Source organism: Pleurodeles waltl, chromosome 10 (genome assembly GCF_031143425.1).
Source record: "Pleurodeles waltl isolate 20211129_DDA chromosome 10, aPleWal1.hap1.20221129, whole genome shotgun sequence".
Taxonomy (NCBI): domain Eukaryota; kingdom Metazoa; phylum Chordata; class Amphibia; order Caudata; family Salamandridae; genus Pleurodeles; species Pleurodeles waltl.
In genome coordinates, this window is record NC_090449.1 from 317,014,217 (window position 1) to 317,031,341 (window position 17,125).

General features: G+C 48.6%; 1 protein-coding gene across 2 annotated transcripts in view; it reads left to right on the plus strand.

Annotated features, from left to right (window-relative positions):
• The window catches only part of LOC138261506 (ankyrin repeat and fibronectin type-III domain-containing protein 1-like), a 1,513,685-nt gene that overhangs the window by 881,970 nt on the left and 614,590 nt on the right, over positions 1–17,125 (plus strand). The gene's annotated exons all lie outside the window — the stretch shown is intronic.

Consider the following 17,125-nt stretch of genomic DNA (forward strand, 5'->3'; position numbering starts at 1 on the left):
TAACTGACACGTTCAACTTTTTCTCTATTTGTCTATTGATCCTGCTGACTTCGCCCCCCTGCACTTCTGCCTGGGGATGATCTCAGGCCATATCAGCATTGTACTACCCAGCAGTCTTGCTGCCCACGTGAGGTTTTCCCTGATGCTTTCCAGTAGGAACTTCCTACCTAGGTGAGCCATGTCGTTGCCCCCTATGTGTATTATTACCACATCAGGCCCCTTGTGCTGTGGAGCTAGCAGCTCCCCCAGTGTGGCCTGTAGGTGCTCCCATTTCATGCCCAGGTAACCGAACCATTCTGTTTGTTCGCTGTGGGTGTTTCTCCCTCCGGGAGCCTCTCACCTCCCAACAGACTCAGGATCTCTGTACAAAGGAGTGTCCAATCACCCAGGCCGTTCTGTGTTCTACACCTGTATTTGGGAGTGACCAGGGGAAATCAAGGTTCTTCTTTGTTTGCCCTTGCCTGCCATTCTGCCCCTGTGGATGGGGGGTGGGAGGGGTGGAGCTACTCATGCTTGCCTGGTGCCTTGCCTTCTGATGTAACTTTTATAGGCGTTTGAGCCGCACCTCCCAATTGCCTCTATGCCCACAGCCGGCAGGCCGTATTGGGCCGCCGATGTCACCGCTCATATCCGGAATGAATGTGTGCCAAACTCGCTTGGTGGGAGCCCTGCCCTGGTCAGCACCCTTTTGAGCACTGTTTTGAACTGAAATGTGCTCAAGCATTCTCCATTTTCATGTTTTAAGAGCGCCCGTGCCCCGCCGGCCTCAGCTCTTAGTACCTCTGCACGTTGCACACTGGGCATAGCTCTCTGTCGTCCAGGCATTTTAACTTCACCTTTGTCCCTTCCCCCCTCTGGTCGGTTTTAGATTTCCTTAGTAATATTTGCATCAGTTTGTGGCCTATTCGCACATCCTGGCTTTTTATCCATGCATTTGTGTTCCCCACTTTGGAGGGGGCCACTAGCTTGCTTACCATAAAAGTCCCAGAGAAAGTCAGGGTGAGTGCCGCTTTGAAGAGCGTACTTTCAAAGCTGTTCAGGCCATAAAATGTTTAGCACCCCCACCATCTGCTTTAGTGTATGGAATTCTATTGGGCGCTGCCGGTCCCTAGTAGTTCCTTCCTGCCTGCACCCCCCTTTCTTTGCTGCCCTTATATAATGATAATCAGTGAGGTCTCTTCCAGTTATGAGCTTACTAAACTGTGCCACCGCGGTTAGATGCGCCGGCGTCCAAGACTTAGACTTCTTCTGCGTGATAGTCCACTGTATAAATTGCTCCACCACTTTCTTCGCTACCTGGTGGTCCTCAAAGGCCCTGAAACCTGGGACGTCTTGCACGGATCTTGCACAGGCAGCATAGCGTCTTGCTGTTTTTGGGGCTAGGGCGTGCTTAATCAAGAGTGACAAGTCCCCTCCACCAGCCCCCACAGGCTGCCCGGGAATGGTGTCATCTCTTGTTCTGCTCCCGGTGCTAAGCTCCTGAATCTCTGCATCAGGAATCAAGAGAGTGTATCTGCTTTGGTGCTATTTATGCCTGGGATGTGCCTCGCCCTAATGTCTAGGTTGTTTGCTGGTTGCACTTTTACAAGGTGGCACAGCAATTTTAACACTCTTGCACACTGGGACACCCCTCTATTAACCATGTAGACTACTGCATGATCTTCATGTCCTTCAGCTGTTCTTGCCAAATTATTAGGGCCACTACAATGAGGAATAATTCTAGGAGGGTGATGTTCCTTGTGGGGCCTGATGGTGCCCATGTCTGTGGCCACTTCTTGGTGCGCCATCTATTCTTTAGTATAGCCCCGAACCCTATGCTGCCTGCTGCATCAGTGTAAAGTTTGATCTGCTTTGTGGACACCCAGCCTTCTCTCCATATTAAGGTGCCATTTATTCTACCAAAAATGACAGCCACATTCTCAAATCCTGTTTTACCCCTGAATCCAACCTGACATGGTGGTGTTTTTTTCTTAAGAACCCTCGTCAAATGCATGATTCGCCTGGCAAACACCCTTCCTGCTGGGATGACTCTCGCTGCAATATTCAATTTACTGATTAGCCCTTGGAGCTCCCCAAGTGTGGCCTTCTGCTTGCCCAGCAACCTTTGGATGTCCTTAGTCAGGTCCAGTACTTTTTCTTGGGGCATGCTGGATGTGCCTGCTTCTGAGTCCAGTTCTATGCCTAAGAAACCCAATTTGGTGGTGGGGCCCATTGTCTTATTCTCTGCCAGAGGTAGCCCCAGGTCTGCTGCTAAAGATTGGAAAGCGTTCAATAAATCCTGACATTCTGATCCACTGGGCTGCCTGACAAATAGGAAATCATCTAGGTAGTGTAGCATCCCACCCCTTGGGTGTCGTTTGTGCAGAGCCCATTCCATGAATGTGCTGATTTTTTCAAAATACGCACACAATATGGAGCAACCCATGGGCAGGGCTTTGTCGAAATATGTTTCTCGCTCAAATTTGAACCCCAGAAGATGGTAACTCTCTGGGTGAACAGAGAGAAGCCTGAATGCCGACTTTATGTCTGCTTTCGCCATCAAGGCACTGCGCCCTTTTTTGCGCACTATTTCTAATGCATCCTCCATTGATGTGTACCTCACTGCGCAGTCGTCAGCGTCAATCCCATCGTTCACTGACTCACCGTCAGGTTAGGACAGGTGGTGACTAAGCCTGAATTTGCCTTGTTCTTTTTTGGAGACCACTTCCAGGAGTGATATGACCATACCGGGGGATGGGGCTCCTCTCAACTGACCTTCTACCCTCCCCAGCTCCTTCTCTTTGTTAATTTTTTCTCTAATTATCAGGGTGTTTGCTTGCTGAGCGCAGATTCCTTGGCTCTATCTTGTGGGTTTTACCTCTTGAAGGGATTCTCAAACCTCGCTCAAAACCTTCACATAGTAAACTTGCGTCCTTTTTGTTATCATATTCGTTGGCTATATGCCTCAATCTGCATGTGTTTATGGGGGATCTAGCCAACTCCACGTCTCTCTTCAACCAGGCTATGTTGATGCTTTGATTACTTCTTCTCTTTGACTCCCTTGTGGCTGCTTCATCTTCCCCTTTTGCATTCAACTGTGGGATGCTCCCCGCATGTGCAACACTCTGCCTGAATTTGCAAGCCGCCCCCCAAGTGCACTCATCCTTATTATTTTGTGAACATACCACTGTTGCCCTCTTCCCAGTTTGTGACCCCTTCCACTGTGTATACTGGTGCTTTTTGTAGAAGGGCTTTGCCTTCTCTTACCTTCCTTTCTGATAGCTCCCGCAAAAGGACTGCTTGCTTTTCCCTGCCCAGCTCTTAGCCTCTCTTGCTGTCATCATCTTGTGCATGTGACCTGCCACATCCTCCTCGTCCCATTCCATATCTGAGTGAACCTGCATTTATAGCCTGAAGCCTTTGTCGTAATCTAGCCAGGCGTCCCCTGTGAATTGCCTCTGGGCTTCGTGTATTTTTGACTCATAGAACCATAAATCTTTAGCACAGTGGGGACATTTCTCTACTATGATGGGGGCCATGATTCTAAACACATCCAGCCCTTTATTGAAATTCCTTTCTTTTCTCACCCTATTTCTCTTTCTCCTCTCTTCCTCTTTCTTGTGTACTGTGGTCAAATCTAGGCCTTTGACCTGGTTTTCTAAGAGTGAGAATATGTTGATGAATTCCCTGCGCCAGATTCGCTCTTTGACCGCTAGTGGTATCATACTTGCCAGACGTGGTGCTTAGACTACCATGTAAGGCCTCCCTAGGCTGCCCTTTTTTATGCCTCTGGGGCCTACCCCCCCGCTGATGGGCTGTGCCGCCTGCGCACTTCCACTTCTGTGTCACTGCCCCAGACCTGAGTTGGTAGCACCCTGGTGCCTGTGGATGTTAACTCCTCCTCCTCCCCCCACTAGGCATTGCTTGCTCAGCACTTCTGCTGTAGGCGCAGGGGACCCTTTCCCCCAGGTGTCGCTGGGGGCCATGTCCCCCCGAGGATCCATCCCCCAACCCCTTTGCTTCGTGTACTCCCCCCTGCTTCACAAACAGCAAAGGTGCCATTTACTTTAAACATTCCTGCACAATCACACTGATTTGCTCACCATTGTTCGCCTTCGCTCTCTTGCTTGGACCTGGGGCCCCTGCCACTACGGATTCGCTTGCCTCTCTTCTGTCCCCCTTTTTGCCTCCTCTGCTTGCATTCCGCTGCTGCTTCTTAGACTCTCCAGGTGGTCCCACCTCATTCGTGGCTGTGTCTCTAGGCCCGTCGTTGATGTGCTCCTCTCGCATTGCCCTTTCACTTGTTCCACCTCCCCTGATCTGTTTCAGGATCCAATCTTTGCTGAGCGTTGACGCCGCCTCCCTTTCTGCCCTGATAATTTCCTCCAGGTCAAGATCTTGGTTGGCGTCTTGGTTCTCCATGCTGAGTTGTGCTGCTATTCTCTGGTTTGCTGCTGGCAGGGTCGCGTCGCCCTGAATGTGCTGTCACCTGTTTTTTTCTTGTTACTCTACACAGGTCGCGTCGCCCACTGGGCTGTCCCCGGTTGAGTTTGCAATTGTGGTTGCAGCCAGGTTGCGTCGCCCACCAGGCTGTTCCTGGCTGCCCCCACTGCTTTGCTCCTGGTTCACTCGGGTCTCGTCATCTTTCAGGCTGTCCCCGGTTGACCAGTGCTGGGAAAATAATTGAGGGCTGTGCTGCCAGTGAAAAACTAATGCTGTATAATTTTCCCCTTTTTTTTGTTTTTTAATTTTACACTCTAAAAGGGGGTTAGCTGAAATCAGAAAGAAACCTGTACAGGGGTAGCCTGTTCTGAGATGTTGCTGTATAAATTTTTTTTGTTGTTTTTTTTACTCTCAAGGGCTTTGTTGGATTCAAACCCCTGCGAAAGGGTAGTCTGCCCCAAAAGTTGCTGCCGCTCCTGAGCGTCCCTAATTACATGCAGCCCTCGCCTGAGCCACGTGTTTTTATAACAGGCATTCCCCGTACAATGTTCCTGGCGCTGCCGGGGTTAACTCGGCCCCGGTGTGAAAGGGAGGGGGCGTGGCCTCGCACTCCGCCCGCTCCCTGCTGCTGCCGGCTTTCCTCTGTGTTCTCGTAAGTTATTAGGGACTCGCTGCTAGTACAGCTCCTGTTGCGTTTTATTTTGCAATGTTAGATGGCCAGCTCAGGGATCGGTATTTTATTGACGTCACACAGATGAAAGCAGCCTGCTCAGGAGATTTCACGTTGGTGCTGCCGGGGCTAAAGCCCCGGTGCAGAAGTGGCGTGTGTGGCCTTGCACTTCCGGTCCCCCCTTTGTTTGCACACCCCCTTTGGTGCAATTTCTTGCGGCCCTCTGAGGATTTTTCTGCTCCGGACCCTTGAGCCTCCTTCAGGTGCGGGCCTTCACCCAAATTCACCATCAGACTCTCAGGACTGCACAGCAGATCCATGCATTTGCTCAATGTGGCCTGTCTGGTAAAGAACAAATCATCCAAAAAATGCGTCAGGGAACTAACACCGCTAATCCAAACAAACATGTCCTGTAAATAAGTACACACTTCTCAAAGTGTCAACATGAAATACAGCAACCCATGGGCAAAGCCTTCTCAACATATAAATCACAAACAAATTCCTCAGGATGTACTGGCTAGAGGAGGAAAGCTGACTTCACATCTCACTTTGCCATGAGCACACCTAGCCCCAACTTGTTCACCAAACAATTGCGTCATTCACTTAGGCATACTTCACTGAACTCAAAGCTTCTGGTTTGAAGTATTTTATTAATTGCCCCTTAAGCCATGACAGAAGCGGTATTAGCCCAAACTTGCACAGCTCCTATTTTTGGCATCACCAAGAAAATACCCTTATGTGTCGGCAATGATATAAGATTCTCCACCCACCTTCTCACCCTGAGGTCCTTGTAACCCAAACGGAAACCAAGGTCAAAGTCTTGTTAACAATAACAAGGTGCCATCAGTCTCCCGAAATGCTTCAACCCAACATCTAAGCCACTCCGTCTTAAATGGCGTATGAGCCCCTTCCCATGCTCTGGCTCCCTGTCCTCCTGTCTCTGGCAATCTGATGTGCCAAGTCCTTCGTTGACTACACTGTCTACCTCCTGCATTCCCTGGTTATGGGCTGAACTGCAACAATGAGTAAAGAGGAGGAGCTTGAGTTAGCTAGGAAGCCTAGAGTTCCAGTTACAAAATTGGACAGCAGTGTTTCCAAAATAATCTACAGTAGTGTGTTTTCCAAAATATTGAGCAACTGTGCCCTTTTCAAATATAATGATGCTGTGCACAAGGCCCAGGTAATGTTTGGGGGAGGTGGACTTGGGGGCAATAAGATAAAGAGTTTTGGGCATGTTAGGCGAAAGATAGAGATATGATTTGGGACCAATAGAATAATGAGTTGTTTTTACATTAAAATGGTGCGGGAGAGGCCTATTCTCACATCATACACGGCAAGTGGTTAGCCTTTGGTTTACAAGCCCTTTGACGGCTGTCCCACCCTGGATGGGGTAGGTGATTATGGAAGAAGATAAGTAGGGAAGACAGGGGTATGTTAGGCTTTTAGCACAGGGATATATGACAGAGTATTGCTGTTTCAGACATATTTCAGAATACACACTAGAATAAGATGGAAACGCTGCTGTCCAATTTTGTAATTGGAACGCTAGGCTTCCTAGATAACTCAAGCTCCTCCTCTTTAGACCCTTCCTTAGCCCACGCATTTCTGTGTAAAAGTTTGAAAATTTCAACATACTTTTAAGCCTCACCTACTTCTTCTCCTTAGTCTCCCCTTCTTTATCATCCACTTTATTCCCTTTATCCTTTCCACCTGCTGCCATATACTTATTTTTGTCCCACAGCTCTTACCATTTACTTTAGCTTGTCCCAGGCCCCACCTTACCAAATTCCTGAGCTTCCTTTCCTTTGATCCTGTACATATCTGCCCTTCGAAAGCCCCACCTCCTTGCCTACGGCTACCCAGCCAACCCCTATGGATTTCTTTAACAATCCTGCATCATTTTCTCTGCTTTCTCAGACTTACATGGTTTCAAGATCAGGGCCCACACCGAAGCCTGCCTTCCTGGCACCAAAACCTAATTTGCTTCCTTGTGATTTACTTTCTTGCCAGAAAATCCCTGTAAAAAAATATCTTCTCTTTCCTGAGTATTCATCTCACACCCAGGATAGATATCACTAGAAGATGATCACCACTGTCTCTCTTTCCAACCATCCACCTCCTCCACCTCGTCATCACCGAAGTCCAACAGCGTCTCATCTTCACACACTCGCCAGACATCATGTCTTCCATTCCCAACACTCCTATGACCAAACTCATCCAAAACTTTATAATATGATGCTTACGCCACCTTCTGAAAGGAAGCCATAAACAACCTTCCTCCCTACTTTGCTTCATGGTCCTCCCATGACGTTCCAGGGTCTGATGTACTGACCTGGTCCCTGTATTCGGAGCAGGCCAGCCGAGCCACACAAAGCTGTCCCTGTTGCAGTCTCTGCTATACTTGGCCAAAACCACCGACTAGTTCTCTACCCATCTGTTGAAGAGCATCCCCCATTTGCAGCACTGCCTTTCTCCTTGAACCTCCTCACTCGCCCACTGCCCCCTCGGTGCTGTGCTAGCCTGATCATAATAGGGGGGGGGTGGAAGACCTCCTCCAGGGTACCTTTGCAGTCACAGTTACAGCAGCCTGCTTCTTCTCCAATTCTACGGCTAAACCATCTGCTCCTTTTCCTTCTCATAATATGTAAGGCCTCCTACACCCTGCCTTAATAAGGTTGTGCTATTGTGGGGCCCCCATAGTTCCTTCATGCACTGTATCATTCCTGTCAAAAGTATTCCACAAATACAGGTGAATATGTGAGACGTTTAAGAGAATGGTCCCAGTAAGTTCAATGGTCAATAAACATGTTTTAGAGGTGATTAGGGTTGAAAAGCGAGTGAGTCCTTTAAAGTCTATGGAGGCATTTTGTCAGGATGGTGAATAGAATTAAAAAATGGGTGACATCAGGCGATAAAGTAGTGAGTTGACAGGGATGTAATATTTGCCTTACGTGAGCAGTTGATATTTGCTTTAAGTGAGCAGAAGTGGCACGGCAGGGCGCGCGTGGCACTGGAGCTCACAGTTTACGCAGCACGTGCAGGAGGTATGTCACTGGCAACCACGGTCCTCTGTCCCAGCGCGAGCACGCTACTTCTTCCCGTCGAATAGAAGAATCGTAAATAAAATTAGCTCATGTTAAAAAATAAAAATGCAAATTGAAAACATAAATATTTGTGCACAAGGGCTCTGCTGACTCCTCGGCTCCTCTCTCCCAAGCATGTGTGGTGTCGCTGTGGGTCTGAGCGGGACAGAGAGGCCCCTTTTCAGCCTCAGACACTGCATCTTTAATGGGGCAGGAGGCGGACGGCGGCGGGTCCCACCGCCGAGCAGCGCTCATCAATCAGCCCTCGCTCAAGCTCTGAAAGGGCCGGTTTGTTAAACAAACACACTTAGTGTAAAAAGTTTATTCCAGGTAATTAAGGCTTCACTGCAATGGAAACAAATTATTCATACGGTTTATGCCAAGCTAAACAGAGCACGGCTGGGGGAGGGGAAAGGGGAGCCAACGGTGGTATTGGGAGTGGGGTGGGGGGGTACACTGAGTGTACGGGCAAAAGGGAGAAACAAACAACCACCACAAGTACATATTATTTATAATGCGTGTGTATTTTTGCGTTTGGAAACTCCGGGGTCGGACTCCTGCTGAGAACCCATGCTGGGGGCGGAGAGCAGGGGAGTGATGGATTTTTCCAACGCTGGAACTGAGGGAGTGCCTGTCAAATGCTTGAAGGTTGCCTTAAAACGCGGTGGCTGGGCAGTGCCAGGGTTCCCCGGCCGCCCACTGACCATTTAACTCAGATGAAATCAACAAGCATGCCGGGAAGTGCCATGCAGGTTTGGAGAAGGGTAGTCATGGTGGCATTTGAGGTCAGCAACGCAGGCAGATCAGGATACTGTCACCATGTCCAAGCTGAAATATGTACATATGTACCTGTATTTTTGATTCGAATTATCTTACGGCACTACTGCCTTCTCAGTGGGTCAATTGTGACGTCAAATAACGTTTTTTTGCATTATTTTATTTCTACACGTGGCTATCAAAAGTTACTCGAATTCGAAATTCAACTTTAAAACTTGCGCTTCTTTACACCACAAACAATACAATGTCAGTACTGATTAATACAGACGTTTCATGGATTTTATGCTTTGCAAGTATGCCTCTGGTGTCGTAGTTGAAGAGTTACATAGCACAGCAGAGAAATGAAAAAATAGTTTCATAATAATCTGTTCCGCCATTTTAGCCTCTTTATTTCTGCAGTCAATGGAATCCCAAATGGCTATTCAATCTTTATTTAATAGTAGTTATTTGCATAGTGCAGGAAGACCCCACACTGCCAATGATAGAAGACTTTACAACATGGTACGGGGGTGCAAGGTACAGATGGGAATAGGACAATTTAAGTCGGGTGTGGTACACGCAGTACAGTAGTACACATACCAGAATCAGGTGGAGATAGCAAATTACACACATTCTCTAAGAAAGTACCTGGAAGGTGGGGGTTGATGTATACCTCATGAGTATATGGAGAAGCATTTCATATTTTTGGGCAGAGGTGCTGAAAAATGTTTCAGAGTGTGGGTGCTGGCATCAATTTTATGTCACTGAAGTCTTAGGGATTGTGAAAAATCAAAAGTCACTCAAAGAACAAGTGTAGCAAATGAGCAAAACATTAAACAGGGTAGTGGTTTCAGCGTAGTAAGTAGCGTGGTGTATTTTTGAGCAACTTTGCAATTATGTTACTGAAGCATCGTGTGGCAGTGCACTGTCATTTACAGACAGCATATTTCCCTTTGAAATGGCTACTAAATTTGCAAAGACCTGCAGTTTTATTGATAATATGTATAAAGGACACAAACAATAGATAATGCGTGGGGTTTCGGCGAATATTTATCATTGGTGCATCATCGAGGAAAGTGTCTGGATTTGTTTTCATCTTATTAAAGTCTTTATTTCCTTTACTTTTAAGATTTTTTTTTTTTTACTTCATTGTGCTTTGCTTACCACTGATAAAGTATTACATCTGTTCCCTTCTCTCTTCCTGCACCCCAGCAAGATTTTCAGATTTTCAAATAGTTGAACTAACAAAATTCTATCAATTTGCAGTTATAAAAAGAAAAGTAAACACAAATGCGTCCATTACTTACGATAATGGCATTACTCCTAGTCCTACTCCCTCGCCTTCCTTTCCACCAATGAGGCTCCCTGCCTCACCCTAGACCCCTCCCTTCCCCTTAAAAAAGCCCCCTCCACCCCAACCACCTCCTATACAGAAACAAGCCCAAACAGCAACTCAGGCGGTCCGTACCGGGAGGGCGGGAGGGAACAGAAAGGAAGACGAGGAAGTAGGACTAGGAGTAATGCCATTATCGTAAGTAATGGACGCATTACCTCCCGTCCCTCCCTCGCCTTCCTTTCCACCAATGAGACATAGCAAGAGAAAAACAGGAGGCGGACACTGAGTTGCAACAAGTTTAATCACAAGCCAAAAAAGGACACCGGACAACCACCCCCCTATCACATCATAGAGGACAAGACACGGTGACCCAATACTGACTCCAAACTGCCCAAGTCCGCCAGTCTGTAATGATGAACAAAGGTAGAAGGTGAGGCCCAAGTAGCGGCCCTGCACATTTCCACCACAGAAGCGGCCTGCAGCTCCGCCACCGTAGCAGCCATACCCCTGGTAGAACGGCCCATGTATCCCCTGGGGTGGAACAACCCCTTTCAAAGAATAAGCCATCAAAATCAGAGAGCGAACCCAACGACTCAAGGAAGCTGTGGACGACTTCTCCCCCTTCTGAGCGGGACCGAAATGAACAAACAAGGAATCACCCTTCCGGAAAGGAGCAACCACCCGTAGATATTCCAACAAAGCCTGACGTACATCCAAAGAATGCAACCAAACCTCCTCATCCGAAGAAGGATCGGGACAAAAAGCAGGAAGGATAACCTCCTGTTGAGCATGGAAAGCCAAATTCACTTTGGGAACAAACGAAGGAACCGGAATAAGCACAACCCGATCAGGAAAAACCTTACAAAAAAGAAAAGAGCAGGCCAAGGCCTCCAACTCCCCCAAACGACGGGATGAAGTAATGGCCACCAGAAAAAAAGTCTTCAAAGATAGATGACGTAAGTCACATGAATCCAGAGGTTCAAAGGGAGGAACAGTCAAAGCATCCAACACCAAACAAAGATCCCAGGAAGGAAAAGCCCGCACCAGACGAGGAAACAAGTTAAGAAGGCCCTTGAAAAACCGAGGCATCAAATGACTCTCATAAGACAGATTACGCCACGGACCCCTAAAAGCCTGAATCGCAGCCCACTGCACATATAGTGAAGCCACAGACAAACCCAACTGGGCCCCATCCTGCAGAAACTGCATCACCTCAAACAGAGAATCTGCCGTAGGATCCAACCTATGCCGCAAACACCAGGAAGAAAAAACCTTCCACTGCCGACCATAAGACAGCAACGTAGAACGACGACACAAAGCCAGCAAAGTAGAACTCAAAGCGACCAGAACCCCCTAAGCACGTCAATCCCCTCCGTTCAACTTCCAAGCCTTCAAGTGCAACCACCTCAACGACCCCTTCCGGAGGCAAGGAAACTCCAGAGGCGAGGGACAGAGAGGGAGAATCCACATGTGACCGGATGCCATCAACCGAAGCAACGGAAACCAATTCGCCCGTGGCCAATGGGGCGCGATCAAGAGAACCCTGGCCTTCAGAAGACGTACCCTCACCAGAAATGCATGGAGCAACTGGAAAGGTGAAAATGCGTACAAAAGCTCCGGAGGCCAAGGACACAACATCCCGTCCACCGCCCAAGCCTGATGCCAACGAAACCGTGAGCAAAAGCGCCTCACTTTCGCATTCTCTGGGGAGGCAAACACATCCAACACCGGAAGACCCCACAGGCGAACCAGCCGACGGAACAGTGACAACTGGAGGGAGAAAAGCTGAGACGAAGGAATGACCCGGCTCAGAAGATCCGCCCAAACATTGACCACCCCCTGAATGTAGGTGGCTCGCAGAGATAGAACCCACCCCTGCGCCCAAACAAAAATGTCCCTCGCAATGCGGAACAGCGACCGCGACCTGGTCCCTCCCTGCCTGTTCACGTAAGCCTTGGTCACCAAGTTGTCTGTCCAAATAAGATCATCCAATCCCTTCAGGGATTCCTGAAAATGAACCACAGCAAGAAGCACCGCCTTCAACTCCTGCCAATTCGAGGAGCTTATGGCCTCCAGAGGCAACCAAAACCCCTGGAGCTGAGCTGACCCCAGCCAAGCCCCCCAACCGGAGAGGCTGGCAAAGGTCGTCACTACCACCGGGTGAGAAGGAAATAACGACATCCCCAAACGAAGATGAGCCGGCACCAGCCACCAACCCAACTCCCTGCGAACAAACCCCGACACAGGAATCCTTGTCCGAAGAGAACTCGACCCCGGAAACCAACGAACGAGAAACCAGTTCATCAGGCAAAGAAGATGAAACCGTGCCCACAGCACCACTGACGCCAAATGACCCTGCAGATGCAACCACTGAAGGGCTCTGGGAGCAGGCTGTGTGACAAGATCGACAACACCTGTGACTGGAGGCACAACAACCGCTTCTCCGACACAGTCACCAAGCCTTGAAGAGTCAGAAATCGAGCCCCGAGAAAAAAACAGATCCTGGGAAAGGACCAAATCTGACTTCCCCCAATTGACCAAAAAAACGTGATTTTGCAGGACCAACAGAACCCGGGCCACATGACTCCTCAACAGAACCTGAGTGGGCGCTTGAATCAGAATATCGTCCAAATAAGGATGGACAAACACCCCCTCAGAGTGTAGAAGAGCTACCAGAGGGGCCAGCACCTTGGTGAAAATCCATGGAGAGGACTTGAGGCCAAACGGCAGAACACAAAACTGAAAATGGTCCTGGCCCACTGCAAATCGTAGGAACCTCTGAGAAGACAGAGCCACTGGAACATGCAGGTAAGCATCCTGCAGATCCAGAGACCCCAGGAAATCCCCTGGGAGGGGGAAAAATCGACTGAATGGAAAGCATATGTACAGTCTTGATCCAGGAATTCACACCCTTGAGATTGAGGACAGGACGAAAGCCCCCTGACACCGATTCCTGGAACCAGGGACAAGATGGAATAAGTGCCCAGACCTCTCTCCCTCACAGGAACATGGGATATGGCCCTCTTGAGAAGCAAGTCCCGGACCCCCTCCAACAATGCCCGACTCTGGGCACCGTTCGCTGGCAGTGGAGTAGGACGAACCCCGGTATCTGGAGGTACTACGTCGAAGTCTATGGCGTAGCCATTGTTTACAATGTCCAGCACCCAGCGATCGTTGACATCCTCCTGCCAAACGTGAAGAAAGTGTCTCAGCCGCCCCCCAACCGGCCCTCTGCCAGACCCACAGTGATTGTCAGGAACCCTTCTTAAGGCCTCCCCGCCCCGAAGGAGCAGACTTTTTAGGAGAAAAACGGGGCTGAAAACGACGCTTCCTGGAAGAAAAAGACTTGGAATCAAATTTGGGAGAAGAACGAGAATGCTTCCGCCAACCCTTGCCAGAAGAAGAACCACCTTTGTAAGGCAAGGCGTGCTTCCTCTCCTTAAAAGCTTTCGAAAGCATGGAAGGCAACTGATCCCCAAATAAATTGCACCCCTCAAAAGGTAGCCTCAGGAGAGACGACTTCTCCCAAGGATCCGCCTTCCACATCCTTAACCACAGGGACCTACGAGCCCCAATCAAAGCTCCTGAAGCCAAAGCCGAAATGCGGACAACATCAGATGACATGTCCGCCAGCAACCTGGCCTGTTGTTCCATAACTGCCAGCAGTTCCGAACACTCCGAACCCTCCTGAACAGCTACCGCCAGTTTGTCAAAATCCTAAACCAAGGATTGGGCAGAATAAGCAGAAAAAATACCAGCTCTGAGGGCCAAATTCTCCGCCGCAAATGCCCTCTTCAGACCCGAATCCACCTTTCTGTCAGTGGCATCAGCAGGAACACAGTCCTCCGAGTTGACCGCCGTCTTGCCAATTAAAGTTGCCAAAATGGAATCAAGCTTAACGGAAGGTGGCAACACATCCTCCCCTTCCAGTAAGTACAGTTTCTGAAGGAAGCATGGAATCTGAGACTTGTCCACATCTTTCCACTCCCAGAACACCATATCCTTAACAGGGCCCTGAAAAGGCATGGCAAACCTCGAAGGTGTCTGATATTGGGGGAACAAGTGTGAATCAGTCCCTGAAGGTTGAAAAACAGGAAAAGCTAAATTGTCCCAAACATGCGTCAGAACCTCCCACATCTCCTCCCTGGAGACATACTTCCCACCAGAAGAAGTAGAAGGAGCATCATCATCCGATGAAGAGGACCCCTCCGCAGCCCCCGAAGGACGGGAGGCCGTAGAACGTCCAGGTCTAGATGCTCCAGCCTGAAGAGCACGAGACACAGCCACCTCAATCATGTCCTGAACGTCCTCTCTGGACATGAGAGGCGCAGGAACCTCTAGCTCAAGCTGGTGTCCACCAGGAATTGGAAGGGGAACCGCAACATCCTCCCCCGAAGAAGAAGAGACAATCCTGCGCCGCTTGGAGGGAACCTGCCTCGATATTATCCCAACAAGAAATGTACCCAAGAGGCCAACAGCCCCCAGTAAAATAATGGAGAAAGCCCCCCCCTAATTCAACAGCAGCAAATGAGGAAAAGTGCAACAATTAACCCCAAACCATAAAGAACGCGGGCAGAAACGCCTGTCCTACTGCCAAAATGCAAATAATCACAACCGGCACATCAGCCCAGCAAATGCGAGCCAAAGATCTGGAAGCACAGCCCCAGCCACCATAGAGCCGACCGACTCCATCAGCCGACTCCAAGGACGCGTCTCCAAGGCACCACCGCCTGCCACTGGAAGAAGCGACCACCGGGAAACTCCCAGCGAGGTGCTCTCCACTCGCCGAGAGTCAAGACGATGCCCCCCCCAGGCCCCGCCGTGGAGGAGAAGGAAAAGGTACGTCTAGCGGGGCTAGACAAAAAGAACACAAGGTGGTGGGGGAGCTTTTTTAAGGGGAAGGGAGGGGTCTAGGGGGAGGCAGGGAGCCTCATTGGTGGAAAGGAAGGCGAGGGAGGGACGGGAGGTAATCCATGTTATAAGCAGCAGTTGTCAGAAGACATAGCATGTTAATTGACCTATCTGACTCTGAACCACAAGACAGGTGGCAGAATAAAATCTCAGTTTAAAGGCATCCTCATTAGTCACCTTTTAAACAACACCATGATTATTTTTGGGAGTGCTGCAATCCTGCTTCCAGCGCCTATGTTTTTAGGTCATTACCAGAGAAACATAACTTGAGTGTGGATGTCTAAAACTGGTGGTGTGTGGGGGTGTACCGAAAGCAGAGCTTAGGCTTTCGGAATTCTATATTCTTTCCAAAATATTCTATTTTTGAGAGAGTTATTAAGGCTTGTTCAGGAAGATCAGTTAATTGTGTGCATCTGAATCTTGTATGGAGTGGCCTGATCTCTCTTTATACAGTGTTTATGTTTGAAATTGTGACAGATGCAGCAACGGTTTCTAGAGAGTGTGGAACTAAGGAACTGCATGTCTGTTTTTGGAGGCGTCCTCTCAATGGTAGTGCACTTGCTACACATGCCCGGATGCAAGGTTTTTAGCTTGTGCGTTTAAGTATGCCGCAGTGGTTCCAGTGAAGGGGATTGCCAAGGCAAAGAGGAGTACTGCCAGGGATGAGCAACATCAGCTTTGAACAGGCATGATAATAGAAGAAAGACATTAGGAATGAAATAACTTTGATTGTTTCAGAAACTAAACAAAGGACTAAGGCAGTGCTCCACAATCTCTTGTCAATGAATATAGACTTCCAAACACCCAAGAATAATGCACTTGGGCTTTTATTCAGGTTTTTCAACCTAATATGTCCAAAGACCGTGGTTGCTAAGAGGTTACTATGGATCATTAGCTTCAGTGTTTGCAATAGTTGCAAGTTGTTGCTGCTTCTGAAGTGTTTTGTTAAGTTTTACCTACAAACAGCTTTTAGCTGTCTGTTGTCAAAGACCTTTTGTGTGCAATACCAATATTTGCAGTGGCTTTGTGTCAAACCATTGCTTACCATTGTTAATCTATTTTGCTTGCTTCCTATTCAGTTGCCTCATTTCCTCTTATTGTGCTTGGAGCATAGGTTGTCACAGCTCCATTTAGAGGGTCATGAGGCAAGCAGGAGCTACTTGGCCTAACTGTGGGAGTTTAGGCCTTTTACTTCTGATGTCCGGAGCTCAATCTACTATGGGTCCTGAGCAACTGAGACAAGTACTACCTCTTCACCACATGACTCTCAGTGGGAGCGTGAGTTGGACTGCCCAAGGCCTCTTGAGGCAGCGGTAGGAGCAAGGTGAACACCAGCTCAAGACTCAAAATATATTCAGCAAACCCAATAAATGAATGTCCAGCCAGATACTCACTTGTAAGATAAAAGTAGCACTTATATATTGTTAGAAATGGGGTCTCTAGTTGGCAGTGGGTTTGAACCCTTTCCTAGTAGGGACCCTCACTCTAGTTAGAATAAGGGAGATACCTGCTCAGATAACCCCTGCTCGCCCCCTTGGTAGCTTGGCACGAGCAGTCAGGCTTATCTCAGAAGCAATGTGTAAAGCTTTTGCACATAACACACAATAAAAAATGAAAACACTACAAAAGGACACCACACCAGTTTTAGAAAAATAGCCAATATTTATCTATATAAGACGAGACCAAATACGATAAAAATCCACCATACAGTAATAGATATATGAATTCTGCAAGATTTACTAAAAAAAACAGTGCCTTGAAGTCGATAGCTCCACTTGGGGCTATCACAGCGTTGTGATCAACAAAACCAACAGATGAGGCCAGCCGTTGCATCAAGGGCATGCTACTGTGTCGGGAAGACCTGCAAACAGTACCTTGGATTTGCAGGGCATCATGATCCTCGCAGTGAGCTCTGGAGAGCGGCGTCACTGGCGTTGTGGTGTCGGT